This window comes from Pleurodeles waltl, chromosome 3_2 (assembly GCF_031143425.1).
Source record: "Pleurodeles waltl isolate 20211129_DDA chromosome 3_2, aPleWal1.hap1.20221129, whole genome shotgun sequence".
Classification (NCBI taxonomy): domain Eukaryota; kingdom Metazoa; phylum Chordata; class Amphibia; order Caudata; family Salamandridae; genus Pleurodeles; species Pleurodeles waltl.
In genome coordinates, this window is record NC_090441.1 from 217,162,895 (window position 1) to 217,175,368 (window position 12,474).

Genomic DNA, 12,474 nt, shown 5'->3' on the forward strand with positions numbered 1-12,474 from the left:
CAAAAGAGCATGATTCCAGGAATCTGCACAAGATAGTTCCCCCTTATAAGGAGGGGGATGACATTAACAAGTGGTTTGCTGCACTTGAGAGGGCCTGTGTTGTACAGGATGTCCCTCAAAGGCAGTGGGCTGCTATCCTATGGCTATCATTTAGTGGAAAAGGTAGGGATAGGCTCCTTACTGTGAAAGAAAATGATGCTAATAATTTCCAAGTTCTTAAGAATGCACTCCTGGATGGTTATGGCTTAACCACTGAACAGTACAGGATAAAGTTCAGAGAGACCAAAAAGGAGTCTTCACAAGACTGGGTTGATTTCATTGACCATTCAGTGAAGGCCTTGGAGGGGTGGTTACATGGCAGTAAAGTTACTGATTATGAAAGCCTGTATAACACAATCCTGAGAGAGCATATACTTAATAATTGTGTGTCTGATTTGTTGCACCAGTACCTGGTAGACTCTGATCTGACCTCTCCCCAAGAATTGGGAAAGAAGGCAGACAAATGGGTCAGAACAAGGGTGAACAGAAAAGTTCATACAGGGGGTGACAAAGATGGCAATAAGAAGAAAGATGGTGAAAAATCTCAAGATAAGCATGGGGATAAGGGTAAAACCAAAGATCCCACTTCAAATCTTAAACACTCTTCAGAGGGTGGGGATAAAACAAATTCTTCCTCTTCTTCCCAACCTGCACACATTAAAAAGCCTTGGTGCTTTGTGTGTAAAAACAGAGGCCATAGGCCAGGGGATAAGTCCTGTCCAGGTAAACCCCCTGAGCCTACCACCACTAATACATCAAGCTCTAGTGCCCCTAGCAGTAGTGGTACTAGTGGTGGGACTGCTGGCAACAGTCAAGCAAAGGGTGTAGTTGGGTTCACTTATGGGTCCATAGTGGAAACTGATGTAATCAGTCCCAAGACAGTTTCTGTCACACCTAGTGGCATTGGCCTTGCCACACTGGCTGCTTGTCCCCTTACAATGGATAAGTACAGGCAGACAGTTTCAATAAATGGTGTTGAGGCCTTGGCCTACAGGGACACAGGTGCCAGTTTCACTTTGGTGACTGAAAACCTAGTGCCTCCTGAACAACACATCATTGGACAACAGTATAAGATTATTGATGTCCATAACTCCACTAAGTTTCTTCCCTTAGCTATAATTCAGTTTAGTTGGGGTGGAGTTACTGGCCCTAAGCAGGTGGTGGTATCACCTAGCTTACCTGTAGACTGTCTCTTAGGTAATGACCTAGAGGCCTCAGGTTGGGCTGATGTAGAGTTTTATGCCCATGCAGCCATGCTGGGCATCCCTGAGGAATTGTTCCCTCTCATTTCTACTGAAATGAAAAAGCAAAGGAGAGAAGGCCTGAAAACTCAGGATCCCTCTCCATCAACAGGTAAAAAGGGTATCACAGTATCCCCTAACCACCCTACCATTCAGGATACCATTCCTGTGGTGGGAGAAACCTCTCCTGGGGTGGCACCTGTTCCAAGGGAATCATCAGCTGGCAAAGCTGGACTCCCTGAGGTGGAAGTACCTCTCTGTGGGATAACTAACATTGGTGAGAAAAACAGCACCATTTTAGTTAACATGGAGCATCCCTCCAACCCTCCCAGAGAAACTTTAGTGCAGAAACCCTGCACTACCTCACAACACTTAGGACAGCATCCCTGCCCTAGTGTGGAGCTCATAGGACAGCATCCCTGCCCTGCTCCAACTCAAGAGAAACAGCATCCCTGTTCTCTCTTCCAGCCAGATGGACAAAGTTTTTGCCCAGCTATGGCTTTTCTGAGACAGCATCCCTGTCTGGCATTTCCATCACTACAAATAGGTTCAGTGGACAATTCCCACTGCTCTAAACTAAAACTTACTGATAGAAACTCTGAAAATACATCTTCACATTGTTGCTTAGCTAAAAAACTTCAAACAGGGTGGTTTACATCCCCACAGGGAAGTAACCATATAGTGGATGATAACGGGAGTAACCAGTCTATTGCAGAGCTACTCTCTACTTATCACCACTTAGACAATAAAGTCTCAACTGGCCAAGGTTAGCCTTATTGTCCTTCGTTTGGGGGGGGGGTTGTGTGAGAAGGTAGCCTCTTTCTAGCCTTGTTACCCCCACTTTTGGCCTGTTTGTGAGTGTATGTCAGGGTGTTTGTCACTGTTTTCACTGTCTCACTGGGATCCTGATGGCTAAGCCCCAGTGCTCATAGTGAAAGCACTATGTTTTCAGTATGTTTGTTATGTGTCACTGGGACCCTGCTGGTCAGGACCCCAGTGCTCATAAGGTTGTGGCCTATATGTATGTGTCGCTGGGACCCTGTCACACAGGGCCCCAGTGCTCATAGGTGTGCATGTATATGTTCCCTGTGTGGTGCCTAACTGTCTCACTGAGGCTCTGCTAACCAGAACCTCAGTGGTTATGCTCTCTCATTTCTTTCCAAATTGTCACTGACAGGCTAGTGACCATTTTTACCAATTTACATTGGCTTACTGGAACACCCTTATAATTCCCTAGTATATGGTACTGAGGTACCCAGGGTATTGGGGTTCCAGGAGATCCCTATGGGCTGCAGCATTTCTTTTGCCACCCATAGGGAGCTCTGACAATTCTTACACAGGCCTGCCACTGCAGCCTGAGTGAAATAACGTCCACGTTATTTCACAGCCATTTTACACTGCACTTAAGTAACTTATAAGTCACCTATATGTCTAACCTTTACCTGGTAAAGGTTAGGTGCAAAGTTACTTAGTGTGAGGGCACCCTGGCACTAGCCAAGGTGCCCCCACATTGTTCAGAGCCAATTCCCTGAACTTTGTGAGTGCGGGGACACCATTACACACGTGCACTACATATAGGTCACTACCTATATGTAGCTTCACAATGGTAACTCCGAATATGGCCATGTAACATGTCTATGATCATGGAATTGCCCCCTCTATGCCATCCTGGCATAGTTGGCACAATCCCATGACCCCAGTGGTCTGTAGCACAGACCCTGGTACTGCCAAACTGCCCTTCCTGGGGTTTCACTGCAGCTGCTGCTGCTGCCAACCCCTCAGACAGGCATCTGCCCTCCTGGGGTCCAGCCAGGCCTGGCCCAGGATGGCAGAACAAAGAACTTCCTCTGAGAGAGGGTGTGACACCCTCTCCCTTTGGAAAATGGTGTGAAGGCAGGGGAGGAGTAGCCTCCCCCAGCCTCTGGAAATGCTTTCTTGGGCACAGATGTGCCCAATTCTGCATAAGCCAGTCTACACCGGTTCAGGGACCCCTTAGCCCCTGCTCTGGCGCGAAACTGGACAAAGGAAAGGGGAGTGACCACTCCCCTGACCTGCACCTCCCCTGGGAGGTGTCCAGAGCTCCTCCAGTGTGCTCCAGACCTCTGCCATCTTGGAAACAGAGGTGCTGCTGGCACACTGGACTGCTCTGAGTGGCCAGTGCCACCAGGTGACGTCAGAGACTCCTTGTGATAGGCTCCTTCAGGTGTTAGTAGCCTCTCCTCTCTCCTAGGTAGCCAAACCCTCTTTTCTGGCTATTTAGGGTCTCTGTCTCTGGGGAAACTTTAGATAACGAATGCATGAGCTCAGCCGAGTTCCTCTGCATCTCTCTCTTCACCTTCTGATAAGGAATCGACCGCTGACCGCGCTGGAAGCCTGCAAACCTGCAACATAGTAGCAAAGACGACTACTGCAACTCTGTAACGCTGATCCTGCCGCCTTCTCGACTGTTTTCCTGCTTGTGCATGCTGTGGGGGTAGTCTGCCTCCTCTCTGCACCAGAAGCTCCGAAGAAATCTCCCGTGGGTCGACGGAATCTTCCCCCTGCAACCGCAGGCACCAAAAAGCTGCATTACCGGTCCCTTGGGTCTCCTCTCAGCACGACGAGCGAGGTCCCTCGAATCCAGCGACGCTGTCCAAGTGACCCCCACAGTCCAGTGACTCTTCAGCCCAAGTTTGGTGGAGGTAAGTCCTTGCCTCACCTCGCTGGGCTGCATTGCTGGGAACCGCGACTTTGCAGCTACTCCGGCCCCTGTGCACTTCCGGCGGAAATCCTTTGTGCACAGCCAAGCCTGGGTCCACGGCACTCTAACCTGCATTGCACGACTTTCTAAGTTGGTCTCCGGCGACGTGGGACTCCTTTGTGCAACTTCGGCGAGCACCGTTTCACGCATCCTCGTAGTGCCTGTTTCTGGCACTTCTCCGGGTGCTACCTGCTTCAGTGAGGGCTCTTTGTCTTGCTCGACGTCCCCTCTCTCTTCAGGTTCAATTTGCGACCTCCTGGTCCCTCCTGGGCCCCAGCAGCGTCCAAAAACGCCAAACGCACGATTTGCGTGTAGCAAGGCTTGTTGGCGTCCTTCCGGCGGGAAAACACTTCTGCACGACTCTCCAAGGCGAGAGGGATCCGTCCACCAAAGGGGAAGTCTCTAGCCCTTTTCGTTCCTGCAGAAACCTCAGCTTCTTCTGTCCAGTCGAAGCTTCTTTGCACCCGCAGCTGGCATTTCCTGGGCATCTGCCCATCTCCGACTTGCTTGTGACTTTTGGACTTGGTCCCCTTGTTCCACAGGTACCCTAGATTGGAAATCCACAGTTGTTGCATTGCTGGTTTGTGTCTTTCCTGCATTATTCCTCTAACACGACTATTTTGTCCTTAGGGGAACTTTAGTGCACTTTGCACTCACTTTTCAGGGTCTTGGGGAGGGTTTTTTTTCTAACTCTCACTATTTTCTAATAGTCCCAGCGACCCTCTACAAGGTCACATAGGTTTGGGGTCCATTCGTGGTTCGCATTCCACTTTTGGAGTATATGGTTTGTGTTGCCCCTATCCCTATGTTTCCCCATTGCATCCTATTGTAACTATACATTGTTTGCACTGTTTTCTAAGACTATACTGCATATTTTTGCTATTGTGTATATATATCTTGTGTATATTTCCTATCCTCTCACTGAGGGTACACTCTAAGATACTTTGGCATATTGTCATAAAAATAAAGTACCTTTATTTTTAGTATAACTGTGTATTGTGTTTTCTTATGATATTGTGCAAGTGACACTTGTGGTACTGTAGGAGCTTCACTCGTCTCCTAGTTCAGCCTAAGCTGCTCTGCTAAGCTACCATTATCTATCAGCCTATGCTGCTAGACACCCTATACACTAATAAGGGATACCTGGGCCTGGTGCAAGGTGCAAGTACCCCTAGGTACACACTACAAGCCTCCTACAAACATCTTTACCTTTGTTAGTCACGGGCAGCATAACTTTCTCTAAAATGATGAAACTACCTGGATTCATCATTTTTTATTCTTCAATTTGCCAATTTAGTTCCTTGTTCCTTCTTTGACCTTCGGATTTTGAGCTCTATAATTTATGCTTGCCCAATCGTAAAGGGTTACCAAGTGTGTGGAGATGGTGAATCTGCAGGTGACAGGGATTTTGACGAGGGCCTAAATTCTGAAATTGTCCCCCCCCTTCTTGGAGTTCCCTAGGATGGAGCTTCAGCCGCATGGTCTGTCCTTGCCTTTGGTGGGCCTCCTGAGGCCTCCTGGGCTCTTTGGATTTAAACAGGTGGAGGCCTGGACAGAAGGAAGGTGACTGACTATGTGAGAACTGAAATCCCTAACTGAAATGATTGAAACATGTAGGATGCCAGCTGTTTAGGCATTGATGTGAAGAGCCCTTAGGCACTCATGCAGTGCACTGCACTCCAGGGAAGCTGCACCTTAGGCTCATGCCGTGATGATCTCCTCGTCAGATTGGGTGAAGGGCAGAAACTAAGGATTTCGTTTTATGAACTGTCTCTTTAAGTGACCATGAGCAGACTGATGGGCCTTGGGAGATGGTGGGAGATATGGAGAAACCCCACAGTGTAATTACTTGAAGGAAGATTGAAAAAGCAGCTTCATGACAAGCTTAGAAAGAAGTGATCCAGCAGGAGGCCTGGATGTAAACCCCAGCCTCCGTCGTCCTGGCAGACCGAACTGCATGGACATGGTATCAAAGGATCTAAAAGGACCAGTCATGGCACAGCTACCCTGATCCGGGGTGGTCTGAACTGGTTCATCACAGATTTCATGGCGACCTTGTCACCAGGATAGGCAAGAAGACCAGAGTGAGAGCGTGAAGAAGGTTCTCGCCATCACAGAGGGGGGTAAGTAACAGGAGGCGAGGGTCTGCTGAGGGATTCTAGAGCTGTAGGACAACTAAGGCTTATGTTTAAACAGAAGGAACACAATCATTGTCAAAGGATTGTGAGAAAGTAGCCTCTTTCTAGCATGGTTACCCCCATGTTTGGCCTGTTTGTCAGTGTGTTTTTACTATCTCACTGGGATCCTGCTGGTCAGGACCCCAGTGCTCATAGTTTGTGGCCTACATGCCAGTATGTTTTACTGTTTTGTCAGTGTGCTTAACTGTGTCACTGGAGCCCTGCTAACCAGAACTCCAGTGCTTATTCTCTCTCTGATTCTAAATTTGTATTTACATACTGGTAATCCAGTATTCCACTCCAAATTGGTATAGTGGAGCCCCCTGTATAAGTCCCTAGTATATGGTACCTAGGTACCCAGGGCATTGGGGCTCCAGAGGATCCTTATGGGCTTCAGTATTTCTTTTGACACCTATAAGGAGCTCAGACAAATCTTTCCACAGGCCTGCCATTGCACCCTAAGTGAAATAGTGTAAGCACTATTTCACAGCCATTTTCACTGCACCAGGTCACTTATAAGTCACCTATATATCTAACCTTCAGACCCTGAAGGCAAGTTGCCTGGTACATATGTGTGAGGCACCGCTGCACTGGCAGAGGTGCCCCCACGTTGTCCAGGCCCATTTTCCTGAACTTCGTGAGTGCAGGGACACCTTTATAAGTGTGCTCTACAAATAGGTCAATACATATATGTAGCTTCACAATGGTAACTCTGAATATGTCCATGTGAGGCGTCTAGGAACCGGGAATTGTACCCCCCAATCTGATTCTGGTAAAGGGGGTAATTCCATGCACCCTGGGGGCTCCACCATGGACCCCAGTACTTCCATACCAGTCTCCTGAGGTTTTCACTGCAGCCCCAGCTGCTACCACCTCACAGACAGGTTTCTGTCCTCCTGGGGCTTGACCAGCTCAATCCCAGGAAGGCAGAACAAAGCATTTCCTATAGGAGAGGGGTGTTACACGCTCTCCCTTTGGAAATAGGTGTTACCGGAGTGGGAGGGGTTTCCTCCCAGAGCCTCTGGAAATGCTTTGAAGGGCACAGATGGTGCCCTCCTTGCATAATCCAGTCTACCCTGGTTCAGGGACCTCCAGTCCCTGCTCTGGCACGAAACTGGACAAAGGTAAGGGGAGTGACCACTCCCCTGTCCATCACCACCCCAGGGGGTAGAGCCCAGACCTCCTCCAGAGTGTCCCAGACTTCAGCCATCTTGTTTTCAGATGGTCAGGGAACTCTGGGAGCATCTGGGTGGCCAGTGCCAGCAGGTGACATCAGAGACCCCTCCTGATAGGTCCATACCCGGTTAGGTGGTGACCAACCCCCTCTCAGGGCTATTCAGGGTCTCTCCTGTGGGTGTTTCCTCAGATTCAGATTGCAAGACTCCATCAAGGATCCTCTGCATCCTTCACTTCATCTTCTACAACTGCAACAAAGTATCCAAGAAGACTACTACAAATCTGTAACTTCAGCTCCTGCCAGCTACTACAACAGTGTCCAGGTTATGCACACTCAGAGTACTGCCTGTCTTCATCCTGCACTAGAAGAACTCTGCAGTGACGACCGGTACTCTGGGTACCCTCTCCCGATGACGAGCGTGGATCGTGGAACACAGGTGATGGACTAAAGTGACCCTGTTCAAATTTGGTGGAGGTAAGAGCTTGACGCCCTGTGCCAGACAGTACCCCTGTGCACCAAGGGCCATATTTATACTCCGTTTGCGCCGAAACTGCGTCGTTTTTTTTGACGCAATTTCGACGCAAAACTAACGCCAACTAACGCCATATTTATACTATGGCGTTAGAGGCGAATAGCGCCAAAGTTCCCGGAATGTGCGTCATTTTTTAGCGTGAACCCCTTCCTTGCGTTAATGATATGCAAGGGAGGCGTTCCCGTCTAAAAAATGACTCCCAGGCCTTTACGTGGTATTTATACTCCCGGGCAAAAGAGACGCCCGGGAGTTGGCGTGGCTAAAAACGGCGCATTTGCGCCACTTTTTAACGCCTGCTCAGGGCAGGCGTTAAGGGGCCTGTGGGCTCAAAATGAGCCCACAGGTGCCCTCCCATGCCCCCAGGGACCCCCCCTGCCACCCTTGCCCACCCCAGGAGGACCCCCAAGGATGGAGGGACCCACCCCAGGGACATTCAGGTAAGTTCAGGTAAGTATAATTTTTTATTTTTTATATTTTTTTTTGGTGGCATAGGGGGGCCTTATTTGTGCCCCCCTACATGCCACTATGCCCAATGACCATGCCCAGGGGACAGAAGTCCCCTGGGCATGGCCATTGGGCAAGGGGGCATGACTCCTATCTTTACAATGATAGGAGTCATGTTGATGGGGGATGGGCGTCGTTAAAAAATGGCGCAAGTCGGGTTAAGACGATTTTTTCGACGTAACCTGACTTGCCCCATTTTAAGACGCCCATGCGCCATTTTCCCCCTACGCCGGCGCTGTCTGGTCTACGTGGTTTTTTCCCACGCAAACCAGGCAGCGCCGGTCTGATTGCGCCGTCTAACGCCATTCCATAAATACGGCGCCCGCTTGGCGCTTCAGAATGGCGTTAGACGGCGCAAAACTTTTTGACGCTAAACTGCGTTAGCGCAGTTTAGCGTCAAAAAGTATAAATATGGGCCCAAGTGTTTTGTAGCTCCTAGAGCTTCTGTGCACTTCTCCAAGAAATCCTTCATGCACAGCATAGTCCCCAGCACTCTATTGTGCGACGCTCAGCTCCGTGAGTTGTTCCCCGGTGGTGTGGGATCCCTTGGTGTAGTATGGCGATAACCGCCATTTGCAACTCCTTTGTCCCCGTGCTGTGGGACTCCTGTGCGTGCTGCCTGGTCTTTGGATGGCTCTCTGAGTTACTGAGAGCTCCCTCTGTCTCCCCCTCCTGAGTAGAGACGACCTGGTCCTTCCTGGGCCCGGGCAGCACCATTTTTTACAAGCGCGACTTTTACATTTACCAAGTCCATCCAGCGTGGGACATCTTCTGCACCAACTAGGAACCTGTATCTGTCTTCTTTGGTGCAATACTGACTTTATCTTCTCACCAGTGGTTCCTCTTTTGCACCTTCATCCGGGTTAGCAGGGACTCCTGTTTTCCCTGGACTCATCAGTTCTTCTTGGACTTGATCCCTTTCTTCCACAGATCTTCAGGTCCAGGAATCCATCATTACCGTCTTGCAGTCTATTCTGGTTCTTGCATTATCTTCTATCACGACTTCTAGTGTGTTTTAGGAAACTTGCTGTGTTTTACTCCTGCTTTCCTGGGCTCTGGGGTGGGGTATTTTACTTACCTTTGGTGTTTTCTTAAACTCCCAGCGCCCCCTATACACTACACTTGCCTAGGTGGAAAACTGACTTTCACATTCCACTATTTTAGTATATGGTTTGTGTTCTCTCTAGGCCCATTGCAATCCATTGTGATTTTCACTATTTGCACTGTTTTCTAACTGTGTACTTACCTGTTTTTGGTTCCTAGTGAATATTTTGTGTATAATACTTACCTCCTAAGGGAGTATAGCATCTAAGATATTTTTGGCCATGTGTCACTAAAATAAAGTACCTTTATTTTTGCTAACACTGAGTATTGTCTTTTTTTTGTGTGTAGGTACTGTGTGACTGCAGTGGTATTGGAAGAGCTTTGCATGTCTCCTAGTTCAGCAGTGGCTGCTCTGCTACAGCTACCTCTAGACAGCCTAAGCTGCTAGACACTGCCTACATTTCACTAATAAGGGATAACTGGACCTGGTATAAGGTGTAAGTACCTTTGGTACCCACTACAAACCAGGCCAGCCTCCTACAAGGATGAGCTAACATGTCTCCACAAAGCAGTGCAAAGGTGTCTGCAAGATTACAGATGATGGCTGAGCCCAGGTCCCTAGGAGACTCACAGGTGATACATACTAAAGCCAGTTTAGTTTCATTAATGTCTAAAGGAGTGAATGCCAGTAACACCATGGTTGTTGTTCTTCAGGCAGATGTTACGTTTGGCTCCTCTGGCCTCTGCCACATTCCCCTTGTAGGCTGGGAAGACATGCTGGTGCCTCTGTATCAGCATCCCTCAGAACAATTGACATTTATAAGCACCAGGAAATCACTGGTTAGACGTTCGGTATCGCCTGCATACTGGCGGTGATCTTTGCCACAGAACCAGAGTTTGTGTGATATTATGGTCTGTGATGCTGGCTTCTGACCATAAGATGGTGACTTATGGTTTCTGATCTTGAGATGGAGACTGATGGCTTCTGATCTTGAGATGGTGACTGATGGCTCCTGACCTTGAGATGGTGACTGATGGCTTTTGACATTGAGATGGTGACTGGTGGCTTCTGACCTCGTGATGGTGACTGATGGCTTCTGACTATGAGATGATCAAATCAAATCAAATCATTAACATTTATAAAGCGCGCTACTCACCCGTGCGGGTCTCAAGGCGCTAGGGGGGAAAGGGGGGGTTATCGCTGCTCGAACAGCCAAGTCTTTAGGAGTCTCCGGAAAGCGGAGTGGTCCTGGGTGGTCCTGAGGCTGGTGGGGAGGGAGTTCCAGGTCTTGGCCGCCAGGAAGGAGAAAGATCTCCCACCCGCCGTGGAGCGGCGGGTGCGAGGGACGGCAGCAAGTGCGAGGCCAGCGGAGCGGAGGGGGCGGGTGGGGACGTAGAAGCTGAGGCGTCTGTTGAGGTATTCCGGTCCCTTGTTGTGGAGGGCTTTGTGTGCGTGGGTGAGAAGACGGAAGGTGATCCTTTTGCTGACTGGGAGCCAATGCAGGTGTCTCAGGTGTGCGGAGATGTGGCTGTTGCGGGGTACGTCGAGGATGAGGCGGGCCGAGGCGTTTTGGTGACTGATGGCTTCTGACTTTGAGAAGGTGACTGATGGCTTCGGACTGAGATAGTGACTGATGGCTTCTGACCTTGAGAAGGTAACTGATGGCTTCTGACTGAGACGGTGACTGATGTCGTCTGACCTTGAGATGGCGACTTCTGACTATAAGATGGTGACTGATGGCTTCTGACTATGAGGTGGTGATTGATGCCTTCTGAACTTGAGATGGTGAGTGGTGGCTTCTGACCATGAGAAGGTAACTGATGGCTTCTGACTGAGATGGTGAATAGTGGCTACTAATCTTCGGATGGTGATTGATGGCTTTTGACCTTGAGATGGTGACTGATGGTGTCTGACCTTGAGATGGTGACTGATGGCTCCTGACCTTGAGATAGTTACTGAATGCTTCTGACCTTGAGATGGTGAATGATGGCTTCTGACCTTGAGATGGTGACTGATGGCTTCTGACCTTGAGATGGTGAAGTATTGCTTCTGACCAGTGCCCTTGGACACTGTGATGCCTCCTGGCGGTGTGTTTCAGCTGAATGTCCCAATGATGCATGCTCTCCACCACTCAGTATGCTCTTTTCATCATCCAGCCCACCTCAGCTGGTAAGCTGATTGGTTGTCCACTGGGCAGGGTGACTCGCCATACTGATCTAGTGGCAGTGGAATAACAAATGCCCCTGCAGCCCCCACAGTGTGGGGGCACCTGAGCTCCAGGGGCCTCTTCAGCACCGTACTCTAGCCTGAGAGCTCCTGTGCGAGTCTGGAGGGAAGGCCCCTCCATTCCTTGTGCAGGGGGCTCTCCTCAAGTTTCGTTATGCCACTGTCTAGTAGCTGTGCTTGCTACCTCCTTCCTAATATTCCTGGTGTTACACAGGGTGCATTTGGAAGCTTCTGATCTAGCTTGGTTCAAACAAATCCCCACATAAAGTGTGAAACAAGGTAACGTGTCCCCCAGTGATGCTCTGGCCTTTTTTGCATTTTCTTTGAGAGGGTCAGAAATGAATAAGGGCCTGATCTAGATATTGTGGGCAAGATACTCCGTCACAATGGTGACAGATATCCTGTCCACCGAAATTTAAATCCCATTATGTGACATGGAATTTAGATGTTGGCAGACAGGATTTTCGTCACTGTTATGACGGAGTAACTCGTCTGCCAATACCTAAATAAGGCCCTAAGAGTGGTACGTTGTCAGTTGATGTTTGTGCTCTTATAGCACACCTTTAGTGACCCCAAGTATGTGTAGCGACCGTCACCTCGACGCTGGAGTTTAAGAGCATCATTTAGACTATCCTGGGCAGGCTGTCATCCCTCAGTATGGCAGAAATCATTTCCTTGACCCTATGACCAGGCTACTCAGTACCATATCTTGAAATGCCTGCCGGCTGTGCGGAGATCACTGGGCCTTCTGAGGAGCTGCAGTGTTTCAGGTGGCTGCTCATCTATTTTTTTT